Consider the following 7,576-nt stretch of genomic DNA (forward strand, 5'->3'; position numbering starts at 1 on the left):
TGAAATCTGAAATAAAATTTGTAGTCTAGCTAATAGTAAAGAGAACCCAAGTTAATGTCTTAGTTGGTTTATTTTAACTTTATCATGATAAGAACATGTACAGTGAGATCTATCCTCTAGCAAATGGTAAGTAAACAATATATGACCGCTGACTATAGGTACAACATTGTCCAGCACATCTCGGGGGCTTATTCACTGACACTTTATGCCTGCTGGTTGACGATTCCCCGCCCCCTTCCCCCCAGCCCCTGGTAACCACCATTCCATTTACCAGTAATGTCTTAGTTTTGATAAATTTTCAAACATGCTCAACATCATTAATCATCAGAAAAATACAAATGGAAACTACCATGAGATCTCACCTCACGCCTGTCAGAATGGTTATCATCAATAAATCAACTAACCACAAGCGTGGGCAAGGATGTGGAGAAAAGGGAACCCTCGTGCACTGTTGGTGGGATTGCAAATTGGTGGAGCCACCATGGAAAACAGTATGGAGGTTCCTCAAAAATTAAAAATAGAAACTACCATGTGACCCAGCAATTCCACTTCTGGGTATTTATCCAAAGAAACACACTAATGAAAAAAGATATATGCACCCCTATGTACATTGCAGCATTATTTACAATAGCCAAGATATGGTAGCAACCTAGGTGTCCATTAATGAGCCAACTGGATAAAGAGGATGTGATACATATACAATTGAATTTAATAGGTCATAAAAAGAATGAAATCTTGCCATTTTCGACAACATAAATAGACCTTAATGGTATTATGCTACATAAGTCAGAGAAGGACAAATGCCATATGATTTCACTTATATGTGGACTCTAAAAACAACAACAAAGAAAATGAATAAACAAAACAAAACAGAAACAGACCCATAGATATAGACAAGCTGATGGTTGCCAAAGCAAAGGGAATAAAATAAAAAAAAAATGCCTGGCCCATGTGGCTCAGTGGTATGAACCAGGAGGTCACAGTTCGATTCCCAGTCAGGGCACATGCCTGAGTTGCAGGTTCGATCCCCAGTAGGGGATGTGCAGGAGGCAAATGATCAATGACTCTCTCTGATCATTGATGTTTCTATCTCTCTCTTCCTCTCCCTTCCTCTCTGAAATCAATAAAAACATATTTAAAAAAAAATATTAGCCCAGTCAGTGCTGCTCAGTGTTTAGAGCATTGGCCTGAGCACTGGGGGGGGAGGGGGGGCGGGGTGTCTCAGGTTTAATTACTGGTCAAGGGCATGTGCCTGGATTGCAGATTCCATCCCTCTTGGGAGGCAACCAATCCAGGTGTCTCTCTCACATTGATGTTTCTCTCCCTCTCTTAACCCCACCCGCCCTCCCACCCTCCCTCCCTTCCACTCTCTCTAAAAATCTATAGAGAAAATATCCTTGGGTGAGGATTAACAACAACAACAAAAAGATATTAACATTTGGGGATGCATTCCCAACGGGGTACTGTCACCCTTAAGGTGCTATAAATGGGTTCTTGGAGGGGAGGGAAAAGGGGAAAAATAACTTGTTCTATTTATGTATAAAGCACATATGTACATACAGTACATAAGCAGTATATACACAGTATATCTGTTGTCATGGACAAAAAAGTGCCCCCCCCCCCCCCCAATCCACATGTTGAAACCCTGACTCCCAGGATGTCAGACTGTGGCTGTATTTGGAGATGGGGTCTTTATTCCCTTTGCTCTTGAGACTTTATTTTTTTTTTAAATATATTTTATTGATTTTTTACAGAGAGGAAGGGAGAGGGATAGAGAGTTAGAAATATCGATGAGAGAGAAACATCGACCAGCTGCCTCCTGCACACTCCCCACTGGGGATGTGCCCGCAACCAAAGTACATGCCCTTGACCGGAATCGAACCTGGGACCTTTCAGTCTGCAAGCCGACGCTCTATCCACTGAGCCAAACCGGTTTCGGCATTGCTCTTGAGACTTTAAATTGCAGTTCATGGCAAAGGGTCCAGGACCTCCAGCCCCTTCCTAGCATTTCCAGACCAACTCTCTCACCCTTTCATGGTTCACTGGACCTCCCCTCCCTCGTGGTTGATGTCAGCGATCCCCTCAGGTACCTCAGTTTGCTCCTCTGGAGCCTGGTTTGGCTCAGTGGCTAGAGTGTCGGACTGGGGACTGAAGGGTCCCAGGTTCGATTCCGGTCAAGGGCACGTGTCCGGGTTGCGGGCTCAGTGCAGCCTAGCAATGATTCTCTCTCATCATTGATGTTTCTCTCTCTCTCTCTCTCTCTCTGAAATCAATAGAAATATATATTTTTTTAAAAATCCAGACTCAGCGCCTCAACAGGGATAGAACCGGCAACCTAGGTGTGTGCCCTGACCGGGAACGAAGATCCAGCCAGAGGCTCCAACCATCGAGCCGCCCCGCGGGGGCTCCTAATCTTCCCTGTCAATGTTCAAACCACCAAAACGCACTTTCTCCACAGAAAAGGCCAATGAGGACTTCCTCGCCGGGCAGGGGAGGCAGGTGAGCTCGGGGTCAGCTGCCCCCTCACTCGGTGGCAGGCGTGTGTGGACATAAAGGGAGTGGCCGCTAGGTTTCCCCAGAGCCACAAAGCTGGTGGCAGAGCAGGGGTCTCCCTCCGCTATGTGGACATGGAGCAGGTCACCCGCGGAGGGGGCCGTCCTGGACAGTGTGGGGTGTCGAGCGGCATCCCTGAGCCCCACACTCGATGCCAGGGGCAGCCCTAGGTCATGAGAACCACAGATGTCCCCAGCCATGGCCCCGTGTCCCCTGGGGGTCAGGGTCACCCTCACTTGCAAACACCTGGTCTTGCCCAAGAACCAGCCCGAGCGCGTCCCCCCCTGCCTTTAAGAGCAGATGGTTTCCTCCACTCCCCTTTGACCGCCGGGACCTCACTGCTTCCTAGCAGTCCGCCCCCCGGGTCCGGATTTGGGGTCTGTTTCTCAGGCCAGATCCTGCCATGCTGGGAGCTGGGCGGCCTCGGACAGCGGTCAGCCTCTCGGACTCTCCTCTCTGCCGCCTCCAGGGTGACAGGTGGCGCAAACCCCTCCCGCCCGCCCACGACCCGGTCCACCCAAGGATTTGCGCGGAACCAGGGTCTGGGTCCGAACCGCCCCCGGCCACCTATAGCCTTGTAGCGGGTGTCCGGACCCTGCAGCCCCAGGTGCGGGTGCAGGGGCTCTTAGAGCGCCACTGGGTCCCGCGCGTCCCGCCGCAGAGGAGGTGCTCCGTGCAGCCCGCTCGGGGTGCCCCTCCCTACTTCTCCCGGGCTGACGCCCCCATTCCCCTCGCCCCGTCCCCCCCCCCCCCCCCCCGCCCCCGCCCTCGGCCCCGCAGCACCGATGCACGCGCCCAGGCACTGCGCCTGCGCACCACAAGGCCACACCAAGTCCCTCTGTGAGCCGTGACTGAGTCACAGCGCCCTCTCCTGGGCGGAGATATCTACGCCTGTGGCTGCGCACATCCACCAGCCAAGCTCAAGACCTCCTGTGCTTAATTAAATAAGGAAGAAAACACAATGTATTTGAGAAACATCGGTCACCTGCCTCCCAAAGGCGCCCCCACCTGAGATCAGACCTCCAGTCTGGGCATGTGATCTGACCCGAATGGAACCCTCCACCCTTTTGGTGCATGGATGCCACTCCAACCAAGCGAGCCACACCGGCCAGGGCAAAACGCAATTTCAGCAAGAAGCCTGGGACATAAAGATTTGCCATTCAAACAATCATTATTATTACAATTTATTTGAAAATTATAAAAAGATATAATCCATGGCAGTAAATTGTTTTAATGATTTTATTAATATATTTACCTATGTTAATATTCTGTTAAAATAAAACTACCATAATTGGATTAATATATATATATCTAATATATTACTAATTATACGATTATATAATTAAATATAATATATAATAAAATGTAATCATTTAATAAGATAAAGTAATTATCAATAAACTATATAAATATATAAAATTAGGTATTATTATCATTGAGCCAAACCATAATGTGTTCTCTCCCCCCATATTTCTCTTGCTTTTTCTCTACAAGGGTGGGCAACAGTAGGTTTATAGTTGTATGTGAAACAGTTTATTCTTGTATTATTATTTATTAATTATTGTATTATTTATTTGTATTAGAACTGTAAACCTACTGTTGCCAACCCCTGTATGCAGTTTTGTATATGTAGTAACCCAAGCCATCTGCTGCATGTTTTCTATTAGAGAAGAAATGGGGTCCCCCTGGAAATTGGGAGATGCTGACAACGCTTCTTCCATCATAACAGATGATCTCTTTGTACTTGGTGCTTTATATGAGACTAGTGGCCTGGTGCACAAAATTCGTGCATGGGGGTGGGGGGGGGTATCCTGCAGCCTGGCCTGCATCCTCTCCAATCTGGGACCTCCTTGGGGGATGTCTGACAGCCTGATCCCAGAGATTGGGCCTAAACTGGCAGTCGGACATCCCTCTCACAATCCTGGAGCTCTGGCTCCTAATTGCTCACCTGCCTGCCTGCCTGGTCACCCCTAACTGCCCCCCCTGCCAGCCTGCTTGCCCCACACAGCCTGCTTGTTCAGTCATTTGGTCATCCCTCACTAACCCCCCCGCCAGCCTGGTTGCCCCAAGCAGCCCGCTTGTTCAGTTGTTTGGCTTGCAACAAGTAAGAGGTAACTCTGAGAAAGGGTCCTAATCTATTCTGCCTGAGCACCTGTTGATCATAGGACAAAGTCACAATCATGTTTATAATTATCCTATATAATAAAGAGGTAATATGCAAATTAACCCTCATGCCCTCACAAACTGCAATCAACCCCAAGGCAAACCCCATGAATGAATAAACAAACATATCTGTATAATGGAATACAAGTCACAGAGAAAAAGAAACCCACATGAACACATCTCAGAATAATTATCCCTAGCACAAGAAGCCAGACCAAATCAGTAAGAGGCCACTGTGTGATTTCATTTGTGTAAAGACAGAAAATCCAAATAGGTCTATAGAGACCTGGGTGAAGGGGTGCTTGGGGGGAGGGGACTGCAGACAGGCACAGGGAAACGGGGTGACAAGCATATCACCTTAATTGTGCTGAAGGTTTCAGGAGTACTAGTATACAGGATGTCAAAACTTACCCCATTGTCATTCGTCTTATGGAGAATTTACTTCAGTACCGCTATTTAAAAACATCTGCATCCCCCCTCCCAGACCTGACCATGGCTCTGCGATCATTGGGCTCAGCCTCGATGGGAAGTCAGGAGTCCCAGGCTCCAGCCTGGCCACGTTTCTGACTGCCACATCTGGGTGAGTCCTGCCCCTCGGCCCCTCTCCTGCTGTCTCCCTGGCTGAGGGGAGGGGAGGGCGGTCTGCTAAGTCCAGACCAGAACAGACACACCCTCCCAAGTACTCCTGCACTGCCGCTCCAGCCCTGATTACCTCACCATTAGATCTGAGAGACAGCTGGGGGAGGGGGGGTAAAGGGAGAAATGGGGGTTCTAAAAGGCTCCAAGAGGGCAGTCTGCCCTGACAAGTCCAGCTTCAGCTTCTGCCTATCTCAGGGCAGGGACAAGGTCAAGGACAGAACTCTGGGTTGCCACTCAGTCTTAAGCACAAAAGGGAATTCATTTGGCTCCTAACCGTGACCTTGGGGGGTCGAGATCAGGTAGGTGCACGGTGGCATCCTGGGGAGGCCCCTCACGGCTCTGGTTCCCTCTGGGCTGCTGGCCTCACTCTGAGTGGCTGTGTTTGCCCAACAGTTTATATTTGCCCAGTTTCAAATCCAGCGAAAAAGGAATTTCTTTTTTCAAACAGTTCCAACAAGTCACAGTCCCGACAGCGCCAGCCCTAATGCACTGTTTGTCCCCCCATGAACTAACCGAACGCTGTGGCGGGAGATGGCCCACACCCAGGGGGTTGCCTTACCCTAGACCAGCGGTTCTCAACCTTCCCCATGCCGCGACCCTTTAATACAGTTCCTCATGCTGTGGTGACCCCCAATTTCATTGTTACAAATGGAACATCATTAAAGCATAGTGATTCATCACAAAAACAGTATGTAATTATATATATGTTTTCTGATGGTCTTAGGCGACCCCTGTGAAAGGGTCGTTCGACCCCCAAAGGGGTCGCAACCCACAGGTTGAGAACCGCTGCCCTAGACGGTAATCTCTGGGTGGACTGAGTGGGCCCCTGGCCTCATGGGCTGCAGAGGGCTGGGCGGAAGGCCCACAGGAAGATGGGCTCGTGAGGATGGGAGGATGGCATTGGCCTGCGACCCTGCACAGTTAAGGCGAACTCGGTGCCCCGGGAAGCCATGTGGGCCCAGTCCATGCTGGAAGCCCACCCAGGGCCACACTCACCCAACAGTCCACTCTGAGACTTGAACCCAGACCCCCTGCTGCCCAGGTCAGGCTGGACCCACCGCCCACACCACCTGACAACATCGGATTGAACTCACATTTCACGAGATGAGTTTGCTTGTGCAGGGACAGAGCCGTCCTCACCAGGAAGGCCCTACATAGCCATCTCTTGCCGGCTGCTGGCTTTGGCAGGCACTGTTGGATGAGGACACTTGGAAGGAGTGGATGCTGGCCCTGACCCTGCGCTGGCCCACCTGTGACACCTGCACGGAGGATGAAGAGGAATCGGTGTGCGCAGACCCCACGTGTTGGCACACCTGTTGTGAGTCCCGCCGCATCCCACGGCACCACCTGCCCCTTTCAGGGGTGAAAGGAGTGAAGCTACTGGAGGGCACCAGCATCCTGAGAGCGACAGGGCTGGAGGGAACCTGCTGAAGGATCAAAGCTGAGTGGACATGAAGGCCGGGGTGCGGGCAGGACTGGCATGGACGGGGGCAGAGATGGGCGGCCAGCAGCCTTAATACCTGATCCCCTGGAGCAGCGATTTTCAACCTTTTTCATCTCATGGCACACATACACTAACTACGACAATTCCCGGCACGCCAACATTGTTTTGCTGATCTGACAAAAAATAGATGTAATTTTGTTTCATTCACACCGGATGGCTATTGTGTTGGCTGCTGCATTTTTTAATTTGACAATCTAAGGGAAAAGAGGTCAGTGTCCCTACTAAATAGTCAGGTGTTGCATGTTTTAAAAATTCTTGTGGTGCACCAGTTGGAAATTGCTGCCCTGTTGGTTGGAGGCCATCCACCAGGGCTACACAGGTGCCCCCGCCCCCGTGCGCTCAGGTTGCATCAAACCCCAACCAGCAAGTATGTATAAAAAGGTTACCAACATCGCAAAACACAAAAGCTCGGTCCTTTTATTTTTTCAATCCTCAGCGGAGGACACGTTCATTGGTTATTTTAGAGAGAGAAACGTCGACCTGAGAGAGCAACATCGATCTGTTGCCTCCTGCACAGACCCCAACTGGGGCTGGGGTATTAAACCCGAAACCTAGGTATGTGCCCTGGCCGGGAATCACACCTACAACCCTTTACAGGGACAACGCTCCAACCCAGTCACACTGGCCAGGGCTTTTTAAACGTCTCCAGGTCACCTCCACCTTCCAGGCACAGCCCTCTTGGCCACACGGTGCCTACCCGCTCTGGACAGGCCTGGC

Source organism: Myotis daubentonii, chromosome 5 (assembly GCF_963259705.1).
Source record: "Myotis daubentonii chromosome 5, mMyoDau2.1, whole genome shotgun sequence".
NCBI lineage: Eukaryota > Metazoa > Chordata > Mammalia > Chiroptera > Vespertilionidae > Myotis > Myotis daubentonii.